Below are 21,665 nucleotides of genomic sequence, written 5' to 3' on the forward strand. Positions count from 1 at the left end.
TTTTTTTTTTTTTTTTTTTTTTAAGATGAGGTTAAGTGCTCACGAAAGAGATGGGTTTTCAGCTGTCTTTTGAATATTGCCAGGGATTCTGCATTCCGGATGGAGGCAGGGAGATCGTTCCACCAGCAAGGAACAGTGAACGAGAACGTTCTGGAAAGTGATTTTGTGCCTCTCTGTGATGGTACCACAAGCCTTCGCTCCTTTAATGAGCGCAGGTTTCTGGTAGGAGTGTAGACTCGTAAGAGTGAGTGGAAGTAGGAGGGTGCTGAGCCTGTGGCAGATCTGTAAGCAAGCGTCAACGCCTTGAATTTGATGCGAGCAGCAAGTGGTAGCCAGTGAAGAGAGATGAAGAGAGGCGTGACGTGGGCTCTTTTGGGCTCGTTGAAGACGAGACGTGCTGCTGCATTCTGAATCATTTGTAGAGGCTTGATTGTGCATGATGGCAGTCCAGCCAGAAGAGCATTGCAGTAATCAAGCCTAGAAATGACCAGGGCCTGGACCAGAAGTTGTGTTGCAGAAGTTGTGTTGTGATACACTGATTCATAATGCTCCGAAGCTTCCTGAAGCAGTGTTTTGAAATCGGCCATCACTATATAAGTCGTTATTTTGTTTTTTTGGCGCACCAAAATATTCTTGTCACTTTATAATATTAATATTGAACCACTGTACTAACATGAACTGATTTAAATATCTTTTTAATACATTAATGGATCTTGAGAGAGGAAATGTCATTGCTGGCTATGGAGGCCTCACTGAGCCAACAAAAATATCTTAATTTGTGTTCCGAAGATTAACGAATGTCTTACGGGTGTGGAATGGCATGAGGGTGAGTAATACATGATAATACATTTTTGGGTGAACTAACCCTTTAAGCACACTGTAAAAAAAATCCCAGTAAAATTTACGGTAAAAAAATGGCAGCTGTGGTTGCCAGAACTTTACCGTAAAAAAATACAGTAGCAACATAAAAAAAAAAAACTGTTAAATTTACGGTAAAATAACGTATGTCATTAACTGACATAATGTTAATTTACCAACCTAATGAAGTACTAATATCTGTTTTGTACCTTTATAATACACTGACAGTCACCAAACACAGTGGTGATAAGAGTCACATGATGAATCAAAGTTCATCACAAGCTGGGAAGGACAACACTAACATATAGAAGGTGCACACAGTGTCATTCACACACACACTAAACACCATCATGGTAACATGCATGAAATTTTAAAAATGCAATAAACATTAATTTAACAACATTAGATGTAACATAAAACCCTAATGTACATAACTGATTAGAAAAAAATGAGAAAAACTAAGAAGAAACAGTTATTTCAACGAAAATATATCAAATGTGAAGTGTCACGCAGGGAATTGTGGGAATGTCAATTTACGTTTTTTCACTGTAAATTTTACAATGAATTGTTATTTTTCACTTCCAAAAACTGTGAATTTAACGGTATTTTACCGTAAAATTACATTAAATGTACCGTTAGATCTATTACAGTTATTCACCGTATATAGTACGGAAACTTTCTGTAAACCAATTGACAGTTTTTCACCGCAGCATTTTTACAGTCTTTTACTGTTAAAATCACGGTAATTTTTTACAGTGCAGAGCGGTTAACATAAAGGGGCTTGAGTGATTAATAATAAGTATCTAACCTGACGAAAAGATATTTATTAAATGTTATCCACATTATATTTCATCTGCAACAGCATTGTGAACTTTTATAAAGATGCGTTCGGTCATTAAATTTTAAATGCATCATTATGCAAAGATGAGGAGAGTTCTCCGCATGAAAGACCCATGACTGGCAGATCAATGTGCGACTACATCTCTCTCCGAAACGGTAGTCCATTAAATGTAATTGAATGTGGAGGATTTTAACTGGTACAAGGTGATTGACATGGCAGTTTAAATGGTTACAGGTTACATAACTAAGCGACAGAACATCTGTTAAATACGCAATTATGATGAGGTAGTATGTCCCAAAGCTTGCATACTCTTCTGTTACACACTCAAAAGTATGTACTTTTTCTTCACAAAAACAGTACATACTTTTAGGACGTAGTATAAGTAGGCGAATTGGGATGCAGCACAGAACTGCAAGGCAGCTAGCTAGACCAGATCAGCAGCAAGCAAGCAAAAACCTGCTAGTCTAAGGTGGTATTTTGAGTAGGGAACTTCACCTAGAGCTCCCTGACAGGACAATACAATCCCATAATAGTCACCTAGTGGACCCACAAATCAAACACCCGGATGCATTTAAAAAGCTAAAGGTTGATAACGTATCCTTTTTGGCATTAAGGGTAGTCATTGACTATATTGTCACCAAAATACTAGTCATAAAACTGAAATTGACCATAATTATAAGTCATAGCACTTCAGCTGGGTTGGAAAATACAAAATGAAATCAAGAATACAAAATATAATGACCTTCAAGTGAAGTGAGCAGAAGAACATTTGCTGGTTGAGTGCTTGCTTTAGCAGGCTGCTGCAAGGACAGAAAAAACTCAGAAGTGCCAAATAAGTAGCATCCTCTGCCCAACAGTTAAGAGTCTATTACACTGGCCTCATTTCCTGGCTTCTGATTCCTGAGACACACACACACATGCTTGAACACAGATCCAGAAGCTTCCTCATCATAAAACTCAACTTCCAGCTATCAGCACTACTGAATCGTACTTAAATTTATATCCAGCATCTCTGGATAAACAACCTTGAGAGAAAAGCTTTGATATTCCTTCCAGACACACATGGGATGCGGCCCAAGACTTCCAGATGCAAATCTACTTAAACAGCATAGAGGGAGAAACTCGGAAAAGTTGTCACAACCCAGAGGAATTCTGGCTGCCGACATAGCTCTGAAACCAAAGAAAAGGAGTTCAGATTTCACTTGATTATAAATAAAGTCAACGGCATCTGAATAATTCGCAACTGACAGGCACTGAACGGTATCTCATGAGATAGTCATAAAACATGTTTACAAAAGTACAAAAAGACTTTTAAACAAATCATGAAGGCCAATGATGGGTTACAATGGAACGCCGACAGCGGTAAGAGGGAATTCTCGAAGGGAATGCGTTGTCACAAACAATATGTTTGTATATTTATGTGCATGCCGTAAAACCGCAATTCTGTGGTTGCACAATGATAGATAGAGCGCTCAATGACAGATGAGTCGTTACTTTCCAAGTAAACATGAAAACCGCAATATTGCCATGTTTGGTCAAAACTAAACTTTCCTTTCTGAAGAAGAAAGTATTGACGGCACAAGATGTTTCACACCAAAACAAAGTTTTATTATGTCCAAGAATGATCTACAAAAAGTTGAGAAACTACCATGACGCATGTCAAATGTTTGCCCAAAACTTTTTAGAGCCCCTCAACATGCCTCCACATCCTTCCCCTAAATAACAATAAAATATGAGAGACATTGCAGACCATCAAATGGAATGAATAAACGCAAAGGGAGGAAGACTATAAACTTGCTGAACTGTAAAAGTAATAAATATGGCACTAAAGATGCAGAGGTCTGGCTGTGGAGTTGGCATTTGAGTTTTAATTGCACTCTAAACATGTCTCAATAAAAGTTTTTTTAATGCGCTACAAAGGAGCAGTGGAACTGAACAATGTTTCTAATATCCCTTTACAGCTCTTTAAGTATGGAGAAAGAGAAATAGAGAGGTTGTGTTACTCACCCTATTTGCCCTGTCTAGGATCATACATCCAAACACCCGAAGCATGAACAAGGGAGCAAGAGCGAATGAGACAAACTCAGCGTGCTACTGCTGCTGCAGCAGGGAAACTTTTTTTTTTTTTCCTTGTTGTAGGGCTGCTCCTGTTCCTCCAAACCCTCCAACTCTCTCTCTCTCGCTGACACTTCCTGTGCTGTCCCTTTACACCAACTCAAATCACTCTCCCAGATTCAGCCAAAGAGCATTGTTTAGACAGGACGTGTTGTGTGAGCGTGTGTGTTTTCGATTGTGTGTTGCGATGAATGCAGTTTTTGTAACTCTCTTGGCACTCCCTTGAGCCTGGAACACCTCATTGCGAGAAGAAAAACAGGGGAATGGAGAACTTAGTGAAGAAAAGAAAAGGAGATGTGTGACAGAGAGAAAGAAAGAGCCACTGATGAAGAGTGCAGTGAGAGAGGGAGGGAGAGAATCCCTTAAGCTAAAACAAAACATGTGGAGGACTTCCTGCTATGGAGCCCCCTGCGACACAAACTTGAGGGCCATGTGTGTGCGTGCGTCTGTGAATTTAGAGCTTCCTCTCAAAATCCCTCAGTTTGCTGTTAGAATCAAAGCCAGATTTCAGTCTTAAGTGATCACGACAGAACATCTCCAAAACACACAATAGATCTGTCCTAAAACCTGCTGAGGTTTGCATACTGCCTAGCTGTTTTCTAAGACAGCATCCTAACTGTTGTGGAACATCATAAGTGACCATAGGCAGCATCTCATGAGAGACATGACCTGCAATTGATTTCAGTAGAGTTTTCTGTTACCATGTTGCTTAGCACAATACTAGTGATGCACTGAAATGTTGGCAACTGAAAATGTTTGGCCTGAAATTCATTTTTGGCCAAAATAGTCATCGACCGAAACAGTTAGCACTTCTCTGATGATTAGTTTTGACATCTATTTCGTGCACACAGCGTGGATAAACTACAACAGGTAAACTTGTCAGCTGTGTAGATGCACTTCATTGTTACCAAAAATGATGCTATAGTAGCAATATTTGTTCGGCTGAAATATCAGTTGCTTGTGCCAAAGAACTTTACTTTGGCTCACCTGTAAACATGATACCCTGAACAGCATACCGAGTTCATTTATCCATTTACCCAAGTTAAATTACCAAAACTTTATTTTTCGGTTTTGATTATTGGCTAAATGAAAAAATGTAGTAAAAATGTAATTTCGGTACACAATACTCTAAAAAACAAAATACACAATGCAAACAAATATTGGGTAAAACAATACATTTCTAAATACATTTAACAAATTATATCAATACTTTTCACTATTGACTGAATTTGAGCTTGTCGCAATGCATTCTGGGATTGCTTCTAAAAAGCAATGAAAGACATGTGATGCTAAGCTAATAACATGACAATTTAAACATAAAATACTTTGCATAAATATTGGATAAAATAATACCTTTGTAATAATGGTGAACTATTACCATCGATGTTTTTCAATTATGAATGAATTTGAGCATGTCGCAATGCATTGTGGGATTGCCATGCTGCTTTATAATGAGGTAATGTCACATTAGGCTGCAAGGATGAACATGACACAGAAGATGTGATTAAATAATCTGAATTTAATAATATAACCACAGAGAATACTATGGAAGCTTGTTTCCCCCACTGAATAAAAAATAAAAAAGATAATTGCAACTTTTTATCTCACAATTCAGACTTTTCCGCACAATTTTGACTTATTTTCTCAGAATTATAAGATATAAACTCGCAATCGTGAGTTATAATGTCAGAATTGCAAGATATAAATTCACAATTGCGAGAAATAAAGTCAGAATTGCGAGATATAAAAACTTGGAGATGTGAGATGTGAGAATTCTGAGAACAAAGGTCAGATTTGTGAGATTGCGACTATATTTAGTTTATAACTTGCAATTCTGACTTTATAACTCGCAATTGTGTTTATATTACGCAATTCTGAAAAAAAAAGTCGGAATTGCTAGGTGTAAACTCGCAATTGCGAGAAAAAAGTCAGAATTGTGAAATAAAAAGTCAATTAACTTATTTTTTATTCAGTGGCGGAAACAAGCTTCCATAGAATACTAAGGAGAACACAACCATAAAACTAGAGATGCACCGATTGCAATTTTCTTGGCCGATTCCGATTTCCGTTTTTTTGTTAGTGAGATCGGCCGATACCGATTTTTGCCGATTCCGATTTTCTTTCTAAGAACTATAATTGACAACATATACAAACAAAAATCTACTTTTCTTCAATGCAAAGTTTTATTTTCATAAAAAAAAAACAAAAAAAAAAAACAAGTAAAAGTCAGTAATAAAATATAAACAGCTCAAATAAATGCAATAGAATAAAGAGAGCTATGAAACTAAGTGTTTTGGGTTAACTGGGTTTCTATTCAGGTAAGAAATACTACAGAAATTAAAGTAATCAAATGTAAAATGACACATTCAGTATTATTTTACATTGGTTACCTTAATTTCTGTAGTCTTTACTATAAATATTAATACAATTCTTACCATTAAAGTTATTCAGTCAAGAGCTGAAACTGATTTTCTTTGTCTTTTGTTCTTTGATTAACATGACAGACAGCAGCAGGAATATTGGACTGCTGTCCCTTTAAGAGTTTATGAACGGTGTTCAACAGACCCAATACTGTTACACACGACATGGGTTCACTTTCTTAAGCTGGGCATACACTGTGCGATTTTCGTCCGATTTTGAGCCGAATTCTGACTCGTGCGACTTTTTTTTGAGTCGGGCCGATTTTCAGCTTTGTCGTGTGTCGTTTGTCGTGCAGTGTTCGTGCAGTGTACACGGGGAAACGAGAGGCGATAAACCTCTCCCGACTGGCAATCGCATGGTCGGATGAAGTTCTGGCATGTCAGAAATTTGGTCGCCCCTCGTGAGGATATCGCACAGTTGAAGCAGAGCTACGAACCGACTTGCCTAAACTCTGTGATTTTCCCCCCACTGCGCCTGCGCGAAAAAAGAAATTAAACCAATCTTTAATGCAGCAAGAAAGAAAACGAAAAGAGGGAGATCTTTAAGTTCTGTAGCTATCAAACTAGCTGCAATTTAGCAAAATGTTGCTTACCTCCAGTTCGTGTTGCATGATGGATAAACCCACGGTGCCTCTTGTATTAATTTACTTGATCATTAATTTATATGTTTCGCTTTTCACTTTCTATTTACTCATGTAGTCTATTTAATATTCACTTAATTTTATTAAATGCGGAAATGTGAACTGTTGTCCATCATTTGGCAATTGGTGATAAAGAAAAATGTCACGTCTCATATAGGAATTTTTTCCATTTTAAACCCGGAAGGCGAGTCAGTGTCTACTTTATATCACACAAGCAATGTGCAAACTTTGCGCAAGAGTTATGCCGATGAAGAAGTCTCAATCCCCTGTCAATTATTCACCAGCCTTTAAAAAAAATAAAAGTAAAACCGACGAGCTTTCGGTGCATATTCTCTCAGAGACAACGAGAGATAAATCCTACTTCAACCTGATAACGGTAGGCTATATATCTTAATTTATTTTCTTAATATTTCTCTTGTGGCCCATAAACTGTATGTAGTGGATGAAAAAATGAGAAGTATTTCGTATTAAACAGGTTGTTTTTGAAGTGAAGCTGCTTTTCATTGACTGATTATTGCAGAACACATAGGCTACTGTTAATAATTTTAATTATATGCCTTTAATTCATTGTATAAATGTCTTTAAATAATTTTCAGTGAGGAGTAATTATAAGCTAATCAAATCTTTTATTATCCTCGCAGTTATGCGGTGATGCGCTATGAAATATTGCGGGCCAAATGAATTGTAGCTAATATCAATTTAATATTAAATAGGCCTCTACTACTACTACTACTACTACTACTACTACTACTACTAGGCTAAATATTATTATTATTTAATATATGAATTGGAAATGCTAAATCCTCTTGATATCCATAGCTGATGCTTTTGACAATATCTCTGGAAACATTGTCAATCGGCGCATCCCAGTACGTGGGTTTATCGTGCATATTTCAAACGCATAGTGTGAGCAGTCGAGTCACGTCTCGACCATCGGACCGCATAGTGTGAGCACATAAATCGTGCGTTTTGGCTTTCCATCGCACGCGATCTACTCGTACAGTGTGAGTTGGTAACCTTGCTGAAATCGCACAGATATCGCACAGTGTATGCCCAGCTATAGCTATTTAACGATTCAAAACTGACAGTGTTTATCTGTATACTCGCCAAGATTGCCTGTGCCGCTGGTTTTGACATACTTGTGTATGTATTTGACAGTTTGAGCGCAGGAAGACGCTTATTTTGGTAGCCTACTTGTGAGTCTGTTTGACTTCTATCTCTGTTTGAGACTGAGCGTCGCGTGGTTTGTTCGCTTCACTAATATAGATCAGTGGAGCGCGCGCTTTCGGTGTGACCACGAAACCTGCGGGAATGACTAAAATTATGCGCAGTAAGCACTGTTTAACCGGAGCGAATGAGGCGAGAGAGAGAGAGGAGGCGCCCGCGCGGGTGTGTGTCACTTCACCGTGACAGAGAAGAGAGCGGGAACGCGCATTTGACGTTATTGCCTGTGCCACTGGTAACAAAAAAGATCGGCTCGGAATCGGTAAGAAGTGAGACTGATCGGCCGATCACCGATCCGGGCCGATCATGAGGAAAATCGGCCGATTCCGATCCCTGGCCGATCAATCGGTGCATCACTACATAAAACATTGACAAGACTGAACAAAGAACTGAGGAAACTAAGGGCTTAAATGCACAGGGAGAGTAATCAAGGTAAAACAGAACAGGTGTGTGGAAACTAATTAACAGCCAGGGAAACTAACTAGGAACTCTGGTAGGCAAAACAGGAACAGAACACAGTGAAAACAGACTACACAAGTCACAGGTATCTTAGGATGTTGCATAATAAAGATGCCAAGCCTTCATGTCGAGAACTCTGTAATATGCTGTCTACATAGGCAGGTTTTGGAACAGAGCATAGGCTATGTCTGGAGTGCTTATGTAGGCCCTATGTATGTGCGAGTATCATACACTTGCCGACTTTGTAAAAGGTTACAGAGAAAAACCGGGCATCATACACTACCAGACTTTCAAATCTTTCCAAAAAACAACAAACTCACACAGAAGCACACGCCTCAGGAGACACATGACAGATGAAACAAACATGGATGTGGTGGAGATGACCACAGTTGTTGCTGTAGCGACTATGTGTGCTGAGAAAAAATGAGCCAAGCGCATTTGGATGTGGTCTTGGGTGGGTAGATGTGGTCAGTACTCTACAGATTACAAACAGAAGTTAGAGGTGAGTGGTGCAGTCAGTTATGTTATCTGTGCTGATGAGTCAAATATTGAGGCTAATTTGCATGTTCTGTTATTTTTTTGTTTTTCCTATTTAATTTGTATTATATTTTACTGCAACACTGGTAGACAGAGGACAGCTTCGGTTTCAGTAGTGATGCATCATACACTACAATTAAGTTAAAATCAGCTCAAATCAATGTTTTGATATCCTCCAACTGGATGGCCAAAAAATCGGAGTCTGTCCCCATCATATACTACAAGATTTTCTGTGAAATCTGTCAACAATGACTGCCCAAAATCTGCAGACTGACTATTTTCAACTCGGCCAGACTGCAAATTGGGGGGAAAATCTGAACAAAAGTGGTGTAGTGATTTCCAGACTTTATTCACTGGCAGATGTACTGAAAGAGGGGAGGAGTGAAGAGGAGTGAAGAGTGAAAAGACCTAACTGTCCTTGGTTATCTGCAAAACTTACAACACTCAGGAGACGCTGACTGACACACTCAGCCCTGCCCCCAAACACTCACACGCTAAAACAAACACACACACACACACACACACACACACACACACACACACACACACACACACACACACACACACACACACGGATACAGTCATGTGGATGTCAAGAGACACTTGTATAGGGTATGCTTGAGTGCTTCTGCAAACACAATACACACATTGAGCAGAGTGTATTGAGAGCTACAGTAAAAAATCAAATAAAATAATAAAATAAAATGTTCATACTTTTAATGTATAGTATAAATATGCAAATTGGGTTGGAGCATCTGCCAAATTTTGCTCCTGATCAGTTTTTCCTGCCAAAATTTAACCTAACTGACTGCAAACACACAACATACCTGTTAAAACAGGCCCTCCAATTTATTCTCACTATAGAAAATAAACCATGGGGTGTCGTGATAAATTAATATGGTTTAGAAGCACAAACTGAAAGCAAGAGGGGTTAGATGAATCTACTGACAAAAACAAACATGTAAGTGTACACAGACAATGACAGCTAATATACCTCTCACGTTCTCACACACCTTCCTTTGCATCATCATTATAAAAACACGCCACATGCTAGAGAGAACTCACCTACAAACACTCAAAACCCAGAGAACTTGGAAAAATATTAGCTTTGTAGCTGGAGGGTTGCTGTGGTAGTCAAGAACACGTCACAAGAACAGCTGAGGGCAAATAGGAAGAGGGCTGTCGAAGAACACAATATGTTTAAAGGTGCCCTAGATTCAAAATTTGAACCTCGGCATAGTTGAATAACAAGAGTTCAGTACATGGAGAAGACATACATTGAGTTTCAAACTCCATTGCTTTCTCTTTCTTATGTAAATCTAATTTGTTTAAAAGACTTCCGGAAAACACGCGGATCTCAACATAACACCGACTGTTACGTAACAGTCGGGGTGTACGCCCCAATATTTGCATATGCCAGCCCATGTTCCCAACATTATGAAAGGCATTAGACAAGGGCAGCCAGTAACGTCTGGATCTGCACAGGTGAATCAACAGACTAGGTAAGCAAGAACAACAGCGAAAATGGCAGATGGAGCAATAATAACTGACATGATCCATGATATCATGATATTTTTAGTGATATTTGTAAATTGTCTATCTAAATGTTTCGTTAGCATGTTGCTAATGTACTGTTAAATGAGGTTAAAGTTACCATCGTTTCTTACTGAATTCACGGAGACAAGAGCTGTTGCTATTTTCATTTTTAAACACTTGCAGTCTGTATAATTCATAAACACAACTTCATTCTTTATAAATCTCTCCAACAGTGTAGCATTAGCCGTTAGCCACGGAGCACAGCCTCAAACTCATAGAGAATCAAATATAAACATCAAAATAAATACTCACATAATTCGAAGCATGCATACAGCATGCATGACGAACATCTTGTAAAGATCCATTTGAGGGTTATATTAGCTGTGTGAACTTTTTAAATGTGCTGTAATATAATCGAGAGCTCGTGTGGCAGGGAGCACACGAATTAAAGGGGCGGCGCACTGAAAAAATCAGTGCATAGTTAATGATGCCCCAAAATAGGCAGTTAAAAAAATTAATTTAAAAAAATCTATGGGGTATCTTGAGCTGAAACTTCACAGACACATTCAGGGGACACCTTAGACTTATATTACATCTTGTGAAAAAGCATTCTTGGGCACCTTTAATTCTTTATTCTGTTGGTGATCTGACAGCCCTGCGGGTCTGTCTGTGGAGGAACACAATATGAGGATAACTCATCGCCAGTACTTTCAAGTGTATATCATGTTTGGGGTGATGTAGCACAATGGTTGATGCTCTAATTAAAGGCTGTAGGTTCAAATCTGTGATATCATAAAAAAAACCCTCATGTTTTACTTCCTGTCTATATGTAATGAGTCATCACTTGACATGGGATCCATTTAGCAGGCTTTATTGAAGCACTCGTGGTCGTACAGGCAGGGGTCAGAACCAGCAAACACAGCAAAGGAGGACAGGCAGATTCGTAGTCAGGGACAGGCAATAGGTCGGTGTCACAAGCAAGAATCACAGTCCAGTAAACAGGCAATGGGTCAACAGGTAGGCAGCAATGGGTCAATAAACGGTGAACAGACAGGAATGGCAACGGGAAAACAAACAGGGTACAAATGCTCAGAAATGACAGCCGGGGCAATGATCAAGACTTTGCATAGGTCTGTGTGAAATGGCAGCTTAAATAGCAGTCCTAACAAGCTGCAGCTGGAGGGGGATCAGAGTCCAAGGAACAGGGCTTGTGGGAAATGTAGTGTGAGTCAGTGTAAATGAGTGAATGGATGTGTGAATGTCAGTATTCCGGAGATGGGGCCCTCTGCTGGCCAGAGGGGGGAATCCGTCTCCGTGACACTATACATATTTTGTTTTATAGAAAAGCCAAAAAATAAAGGCATACTTTTTTATTATTATTTCTTTATTTCATATAATGCCACTTTTACAAGATGTAAAATAAGTCTCTGAAGTCCTCAGAGTGTGCATGTGACGTTTTAGCTCAAAATACCCCACAGATAATTTTTTATATTATGTTAAATTTGTCACTTTTTGAGGGTGAGCAAAAACGCTCAATTTTTGTGTATGTCCCTTTAAATGCAAATGAGCTGCTACTCTCAAGAAGAAGGCGGAGTTTCAAGAGCTTGTGTTAGCAGCGCAGATTACCTCAGACTCACTGAAAATGCCAGAAATTGTTCAGCCTTTTATGTTCAAACCGGAGTCGAACAATGATGGAGAGACTCAGGAAGAAGTGACAACATGGACATGCAACAGGACGTTTCTGAATGGTTAGTTGATAAATTTATGTAGCTGATGTGGAGTTAACTATCTTAAAGTCATTGATTAGCATATTCTGTCATGATAATCTATAAATCTCTCTTGTGGGAACTGTTCTAAGATGCCTACAGATCCAGAGAATATATGCTGCATGAAGATAGAACAGGTAAAGTTTAGTTTAATTACTGTTGTAACATTTGTCATCTTGAATTTATGACATGCTATTGCATTAGTGTTACGTAATGTTTTGCACATTACATATCACTTCACCATATGATTTCAGTTATTTCAAAGCTCCTTACAAACAACAGCAAAAGAATCAAAACCCACAATGACACTGACCAAGCAAATATAGTAAACAATAGGTTAAAAGTTATTTCCATGTTTTTTGCCACAAAATTACATTTTATTATGTACAGAGAGCTTTTTCTCCCGCTCTCTCTCACACTCAAACACACACACACATACAGTACAGACATACACTCGCACATAAACGTGTTGTCAGCATTGCTCTGGCAGTATTTTACAGTAGCTGACAATAACGGCGATGTTCTTGAAGCAGATAAACTTACAGTTTCGCCACAATTACTAGCTCTAAAATGACGTTTTAAAGGCGTGGGATGAGATGCGTAAGAAATTAGTCCTACATACAAGAGCGTTTTAAGGACGAAAACCTGACAAATGTCTTGAAATACAACATCTGAACACTGTCCTGAGGTGTGGTAACCATAGTATAAGTGGAATAATTGACTCTGGTCTGTTGAATTATTAGAAAATAATGCACACCCGAGGTGGTAATGCAGCCACTTCGGTTCGTGTCATGGCTGCATTACCACCTCGGGTGTGCATTATTTTCTAATAATTCGTCAGTTATTTCTTACTTAATATACAGCCATACTTTAAATCAGTGAAAGAATCCATATACCCAAGGAAACTAGCCAGTGATGTCAGGAAATAAGGGCTGTTCAAACTTGCACTAAACGCCACTTACATCTTATTCACATGGAAACAAATTCAGATGAACTGCAGTGATTATTTCCAGCATTCCCAGCCACTGAGCATGCTCTAAATATCATTTTTCTGCAGGCTACAAAAGTTCATGAGCTGACAGGAAAAGAAAAACAAAAAACACAGACAACGACAACGACAGCTTTTCAAGTGATTAGATTTGATCGCCGGTCCAGGAAGGCTTCAGATTAACTATAACTCTGCAATTTTGAGTTTTTCCTTTAATTATGCTCAACATTCCATGATCCTCTGTCTCCCCGTGAGCCTGAAGGAATTCAGAGTCAGATGAGATGAGATGATTGGTCTGGCTGTCTGAATGATGATATCATAATGGCTGAACTCATTCCATTTCCTGAGTCTGATTATGGGGACGTTTATCAAATTCTAATATGCACAGAGGCAGTTACTGACTTGTGAACCTAAAATGAGAAACTAACTCATCTCTGCTCTGCACACACACTAGACAACAGTAGACAAGTAGGAGCTGTTATAATCAGTCTTTTATACAAATTAGCATTTATTTTTTTTATGGACGTCATATGCCTGATGTGAATGTGCGATGAAGGTGAAGGTTTGTTGTGTGAAATTTTTATATATGTATACATGTACATGGAAGTTTGAATGGGTATGATGCCTTTGAGCATTCTGTCATTGGCACAAAAAAAGTATTCTCGTCGCTTCATAACATTAAAGGTGCCCTAGATTATGTTTTTAAAAGATGTAATATAAGTCTAAGGTGTCCCCTGAATGTGTCTGTGAAGTTTCAGCTCAAAATACCCCATAGATTTTTTTTTATTAATTTTTTTAACTGCCTATTTTGGGGCATCATTATAAACGCGACGATTTTATGCTGCGGCCCCTTTAAATCCCGTGCTCTCCGCCCACAGAGCTCGCGCTTGCCTTAAACAGTGCCTTAACAAAGTTTACACAGCTAATATAACCCTCAAAATGGATCTTTACAAAGTGTTCGTCATGCATGCTGCATGCATGCGTCGGATTATTTGAGTATTGTATACTGTTATATTGTTTACTTCTGATTTTGAATGAGTTTGATAGTGCTCCGTGGCTAACTGGTAATGCTACACTGTTGGAGAAATTTATAAAGAATGAAGTTGTGTTTATGCATTATACAGACTGCAAGTGTTTAAAAATGAAAATAGCGACGGCTCTTGTCTCCGTGAATACAGTAATAACCGATGGTAACTTTAACCACATTTAACAGTACATTAGCAACATGCATTTAGAAAGACAGTTTACAAATATCACTAAAAATATCATGTTATCATGGATCATGTCAGTTATTATTGCTCCATCTGCCATTTTTCGCTATTGTTCTTGCTTGCTTACCTAGTCTGATGATTTGGTTGTGCACATCCAGACGTTAATACTGGCTGCCCTTGTCTAATGCCTTTTATAATGTTGGAAACGTGGGCTGGCATATGCAAATATTGGGGACGTACACCCCGACTGTTACGTAACAGTCGGTGTTATGTTGAGATTCGCCTGTTCTTCGGAGGTCTTTTAAACAAATGAGATTTATATAAGAAGGAGGAAACAATGGAGTTTGAGACTCACTGTATGTCATTTCCATGTACTGAACTCTTGTTATTTAATTATGCCAAGATAAATTCAATTTTTCATTCGAGGGCACCTTTAAAGGTCCCGTTCTTTGTGATCCCATGTTTCAAACTTTAGTTAGTGTGTAATGTTGTTGTTAGAGTATAAATAAAATCTGTAAAATTTTAAAGCTCAAAGTTCAATGCCAAGCGAGATATTTTATTTAACAGAAGTCGCCTACATCGAACGGCCAGTTTGGACTACATCCCTCTACTTCCTTCTTTAATGATGTCACTAAAACAGTTTTTTGACTAACCTCCGCCCACAGGAATACACAAGAGTTGCGTTTGTAGAGTGTGTTTGTCGCCATGTCGTCGAAACGCTGTTATTTTCATCCCGCAGTCCAATCACCGGGTCTGATTCCGGCTCAAATTGATAGGGTAAAATTAAAGACATGTTTACAATAACACTGAGCGCGTGCATCTCCACGTTATGGTAAGAGGCGTGACCTTTCCGGGCAAGGTTCGCTAAGCTGCTGTCGAATCACAACACAGGAACTGCTGGCACAATCAGAACTCATTACGTATTTCTGAAGGAGGGACTTCATAGAACAAGGAAGTCATCAGCCCGTTTTTATGACAGTGGAAACAGCGGTATACAGATAAGTAAATTATGTGAAAAATACTGTTTTTTTTACACGCGAAACATGAGCACATGTTATATTGCACACTATAAACACAATCAAAGCTTCAAAAAAACCACGAAAAACGGGACCTTTAAGGTTGAACCACATGAACTGTTTTAAATATGTCTTTAGTAGCTTTCTGGGCATTGAAAGTGTTAATTATCTTGCTGGCAATGAAGGCCTCACTGAGCCATCGGATTTTATGAAAAATATCTTAATTTGTGTTCCGAAGGTGAACTAAGGTCTTACGGGTGTGGAATGACATGAGGGTGAGTAATTAATGACAGAATTTAAATTTTTGGGTGAACTAACCCTTTAAAGCATAATAAGATTACTTCTAAAAGCTGACCAGACAGATGACTGACTCATAGTTTAATAAACACACAGCCAAATAGAGCAGCTTCTGCCAATTACAGAAATCTGCCCTATACACTAAGTATGCTTAATTACCTAATGGCATGAACAAGACACAGTCAAGCTAGGCCAGCAAAACAATATCTGTCTCAACAAGTAACGATTCCTCGTCCGATCACCCAAACACACATTTTTCAGTACCTTTTATGGAGACAGTTGTTGATGTTTCAGTCACTGGCTCAATAGATGTTGGAGAGCTTTAAATGAGCACATGCTGATTTACAGCAGCATGAATCTACACGCTGTCTTACGACGTATATCAGCTCTGCTTGGTTCTTCAGTAAATCAAAGTGCTGCGAAACTGCAGCCAAAAAAAAAATCACCTTCAGACATGAAACATGAAATTCGCCAATCAACATCAGGTACCATCTTAAAACCACTATAATCATCATTAAACGGATTGCACTGACGTCACATCATCTTTTGGCCGAGTCCAACGGGTGCTTGTCAGCACATCCTTAATGAAAAAATTAAATGACCTTAATTTTATTAAATGTGGGCTTGTAGTAAATTACTTACAGAAAATATAATATTAAAAAAATAAAAGGCCACTTAAAACAATACACTTTCATGACAATAATTCTTAAAAAATATTAAAAAGTGCACTTTGTAACAATGTCAAATTAAAGGTTTCACTTTAAAGTACATTTTAAATCATTATGTTTTAATATTTTGTCATGTTTTAAGGAAGTACACTTATTTTGATGTGTTGACTAACATATTAAAGCACATGTAAAGAATGTGATTATAATTTTAACTCTACAGAGGGTTCTGTCAGGTATTTCATATAGAACCTTTTAGGGGTTCTTGTCATGGCATTATTTTATGAATTTAGTTTTAATTAATGAATTTTTTAAATTAATTTTCCATTTAAAAAACCATGAAATAACCCATTAAAAATGAAAGCATTATGCAATCATTTAAGACATTTCTTTTTATCTAGAACCATTTTGGCATAAATAGTTCTTTAAAATTAAGCCAAGAACCTGGTTCTATATAGAACCCCATTGAACCTCTTAAGGGGGCGTTTACACAACACCATTTTTAACTAAAAACAGGAAACTTTTTATGCGTTTTGGCTGTTCATTTACATGACAACAGCATTTTGCAAATACATTTAAATACGACATACAACTTTCAATAGAAATGGCATAAAAGTATACTTTAATTTACCATAAATGCATGTCAGTACATTTAGCAGTACACGTTAACCATATTTCAAAAACAATTATAATTATGAAATTACACATAGGCCTGGTTTTACAAACAGGTCTTAGATTAAACCAGGATTAGGCCTTAGTTCAATTATGATATTTAAGTAGCGGGAAAAAAAAAACTGTACTGGTGTGCATCTTGAGACAAAACAATGACACTGACATATTTTAAGATGTCAGTGCAAGATGCTTTCAGTTAAAACAGCTCAAATATGCATTTTAGTCTGGAACTAGCTTAAGCCTTGTCTGTGGAACCGTGGATGTTCTGACTTATTTGGGTCAAAAAACACTCTAAAGCTCAAATAACTGCATTTAATATAAATTATAATACTCTATATTTTCATATAATTTCAATTAACATGAAATAAACCTAAAATTTCTCAAGAGCAATTTTTGACATAAATAATACAGCCAACATTTTATTTATAAGGATATATGTACACAGAGGAAAGCCTTACTACTATTTATTATTAGCGTAGCATGGAGACTGTGCAATTATACTTATTCTCAATGTTTCTCTTTGGTTCAGTAAAAAAACTGACTAATTAACCAAAATATTCTTAATCAAAACCATTTATTTATTGCAATATTTTTGAAGTTGTTTACAACCAAGTCACCAAAATACGATGAATACACATTGAGCAAAACCCAACACACAACAGTAAATCTATTAGCCTAATTACAGTTCACACATATGCTTATCACAATGTTAGTTGTAGTTGGTGTGGGTGACTTACTATCCAACAAGCTATGGTAAACAAGCTACCAAACAATCTAGGTAACATTATAATCACTAATATAGCAGACTCACAAAAAAATACATCAGTTATCATCATTTTTTTTGTGTGATGACTAATTACTCAGCATCATCTGTCTTAAAGAGAAAATAATCACTTCATCCGATGTTTAAAGTGAATAAAATAGCCTTGACAGCCTACTATTGGAGTTCCACAACTACTATCTGAAGAACTTTGTTCTCTCCCGCCAGACTTGTGTGTAGGTGACATGCGCTGTGGTTTAGTCCGGTGCGAGAGAACAAAGCTAAGTATTGTAAATAATATTATTTACAATACTTAGCGTGGTTTTTAATTATATTTTTAGGGGGGGACAGCACTCAGATGGGGGGGGGGGGGGGGGTCCTGACCCCCTGCGATTTACGCATATGGTACGTTTATAAACGCTACTTAAATGTTCTAATTAAACGAAGGCCTAATCCTGGCTTATCTAAGCCCTGTCTGTGAAACCAGACCTTAAACTATCATTTCCATAATAAGTGCTTTAAAGTGTACTTTTTTCAAAAGTGATGCTGCTGGGTATTTGACGTTCATCGCTGTTGCTGTTTGTTACTGGACTCTGGGGAAGTTTTTGAAGAGAGCTCAAATGCCTCATTGTTTTATGAAACAGCTATTGACCCCCAGTTTCACAAATAAGGCTTAAACTAGTCCTAGACTAAAAAATTATGCTTGAGCTATTTTAACTGAAAGCATCTTTGCACTAACATATTTTAAAATATGTCAGCGTCATTGTTTTGTATAAAGATGCACACCAGTAATGTTTTTTCTAAGGCACATTTATAAAAGCTACTTAAAGGTGCCATCGAATGTTTTTTTACAAGATGTAATATAAGTCTAAGGTGTCCCCTGAATGTGTCTGTGAAGTTGCAGCTCAAAATACCCCATAGATGTTTTTTTAATTAATTTTTTTAACTGCCTATTTTGAGGCATAATTAGAAATGCACCGATTCAGGGCTGCTGCCCCTTTAATTGCTCGCACTCTCCGCCCCCTCCCGAGCTCTCGACTCTATCATTGCATAAACAAAGTTCACACAGCTAATATAACCCTCAAAATGAATCTTTACAAAGTGCCCGTCATGCAGCATGTCTAATCGCGTAAGTATAGTATTTATTTGGATGTTTACATTTGATTTTGAATGAGTTTGATAGTGCTCTGTGGCTAACAGCTAATGCTACACTGTTGGAGAGATTTATAAAGAATGAAGTTGTGTTTATGCATTATACAGACTGCAAGTGTTTAATAATGAAAATAGCGATGGCTCTCTTGTCTCCGTGAATACAGTAAGAAACGATGGTAACTTTAACCACATTTAACAGTACATTAGCAACATGCTAACGAAACATTTAGAAAGACAATTTACAAATATCACTAAAAATATCATATTATCATGGATCATGTCAGTTATTATCGCTCCATCTGCCATTTTTCGCTGTTGTCCTTGCTTGCTTACCTAGTCTGATGATTCAGCTGTGCACAGATCCAGACGTTAATACTAGCTGCCCTTGTCTAGTGCCTTGAACATGGGCTGGTATATGCAAATATTGGGGCCGTACACCCCGACTGTTACGTAACAGTCGGTACTATGTTGAGATTCACCTGTTCTTCGGTTGCCTGGAAAATCCAGCCTCACCACTGTACCAGCAGATGAGTCTGGTCGGCCATTGAATCAATTCGATTTCTAGGGCGGAGCAAATCCGAGCAAACAGGAAGCAGAGTAAACCAATCAGAGAAGGGCGGATATGACGTTAGCAAAGCGTCAAGAGAGTCAATACCGAAAAGTAAATAATTAATATGTTTTTGGTCATTTAAAACTGAATTCACAGCTGAATAGAACAAACTCTCAGGTCTCCCGTGTGCAATCTTTGTTGATATTGAAGGGACTTTGCCGCATTAGAGTGACGCTGTTTGCGTCACTGAAATAAACAAATCTGATTGCACGGTACGGTTTGGAGTTGACTCGAATCGCGACGGAGGGCGGACTGACCAGACTGATATATCTTGTAGAAGATATATCAGTCTGGCCTTGCCAGGCAAGTTCTTCGGGGGTCTTTTAAACAAATGAGATTTATATAAGAAGGAGGAAACAATGGAGTTTGAGACTCACTGTATGTCATTTCCATGTACTGAACTCTTGTTATTCAACTATGCCGAGGTAAATTCAATTTTCAATTCGATGGCACCTTTAAATGCCCAAATCCTGGCTTAATCTAAGCCTTGACTGTGAATCTATAGGCCTAAAAATGTTAAACATGCTGTTCGCAAATTTGCAAATTTATGCCATTTTGTTAGCTTCAATGAAACAGCTCTATTGACCAATCAGCATCCAGGAAGTGAATTATAGGGACACTTTTGCCACTTGGGACACAACAGAATCAGGATTCAAACCTAATTTCCCACATGAGCACCAGGGCTCAATGTGTCTGGTGCGTAACCCAATAGGCCACATCTACAACAAGACCTGCTTTATAATCATTAGCTACAACATCCCAAAATCTAATAAACTACTTCAACACACAGAGAAGTGTGCAATGATTTGAGATAAACTCGAAGGAAACTCTTAAACTTTTTCATGGCTGTTGAAATTCAAAGCATGTATACAGTGCTTTGCCTCTCACCTTTTAAACCTCTTCCCTTTTTCTTGCTTCATTTCCCCTTGTTTCTATTTCGCCGGTCTCTCTGTACCAGGAGCTTGTCTAGCCATTAGATGCTGCATCAGAATGGAGCGAACAGAGAAGAAGAAAGAGGAAAAGAAAGAGTGTGCGCACACAACCTATTATACTCCGTGCCAACATTTCAGGAAATCCCTTCATCTTTTCATCCTTGCTTAAACAGTCTTTTCTTGAAACAAGGAGTCTCTTTAGGAGACGGTGTTCATTAGGTGTGTGTGTGAGAGAGAGAGTCTAACCCTCTTGGCTGACCCTAATAAGCAACCACACACAGCTTGCTGAATAGACTTCAAACAGAGACGCTACTTTTAATCAGCACTGAAAAAACCAGAGCACAACCTGTTCAGAGAGAAGAGGGCAAGAAAAAGCAAGGGATGGAGGGGAAAAAGAGAAGAGGAGGTGGAGAAAGCTAGAGAGACAGACAAACAAGAAAAACGGCAAGCTCAAACAAACGCAGTGAGCGGAGAGGCGAACGAAAAGGGAAAGACAGAAAAAACAGCAACAGAACAAAAAGAAGACGACAAGCACTGGAGGAATATGAGGAACAGTCCATCTACTGCACCAGTTTACGATTAAAAGATACAATTTTCTGTCAGTGCTGCATGTGTGGGCCTCAAACCTGTCAGAGCTTATAGTCTCATAAGGCTTCTGTGGAAACTGGGGCAGAGAACACTGGATCTCCAATTAAACTTCTGCAAACTTAGAGAGAAGTGACTTCATGAGAGGTTATTTGATTATTAATAAGAGTTTGCCTGGTGATGTGGCTCTAATTTATACGTCAAGTCACCTTTATTTATGTAACGTTTTGTGCAATACAGATTGCTTTATAGTGATAAACAGGAAATTTATGATTCAATGATGTAAACAGAATTTAATTATGCAAAAAAGCAGCTCTAAAAATGGTAAACAGTCAGTATTTGGTTGAAATTAGTTCAGTGTTGATTCAGTTTGGTTCAGT

General features: G+C 38.1%; 1 protein-coding gene across 9 annotated transcripts in view; it reads right to left on the bottom strand.

Annotated features, from left to right (window-relative positions):
• si:ch211-285f17.1 (sickle tail protein homolog) overlaps positions 1-21,665 on the bottom strand; it is a 174,049-nt gene that overhangs the window by 95,919 nt on the left and 56,465 nt on the right. Inside the window, exon 1 of one of the 9 annotated variants that reach the window (XM_048174761.1) lies at positions 3,707-4,111. The exons of the other annotated variants lie outside the window; for them this stretch is intronic. The gene's annotated coding sequence lies outside the window, so the exon portion shown is untranslated. Of the gene's footprint in view, positions 1-3,706; positions 4,112-21,665 lie in introns of those variants that run through there. 9 annotated transcript variants of the gene reach the window in all.

Source organism: Megalobrama amblycephala, linkage group LG22, assembly GCF_018812025.1.
Source record: "Megalobrama amblycephala isolate DHTTF-2021 linkage group LG22, ASM1881202v1, whole genome shotgun sequence".
Taxonomy (NCBI): Eukaryota; Metazoa; Chordata; class Actinopteri; order Cypriniformes; family Xenocyprididae; genus Megalobrama; species Megalobrama amblycephala.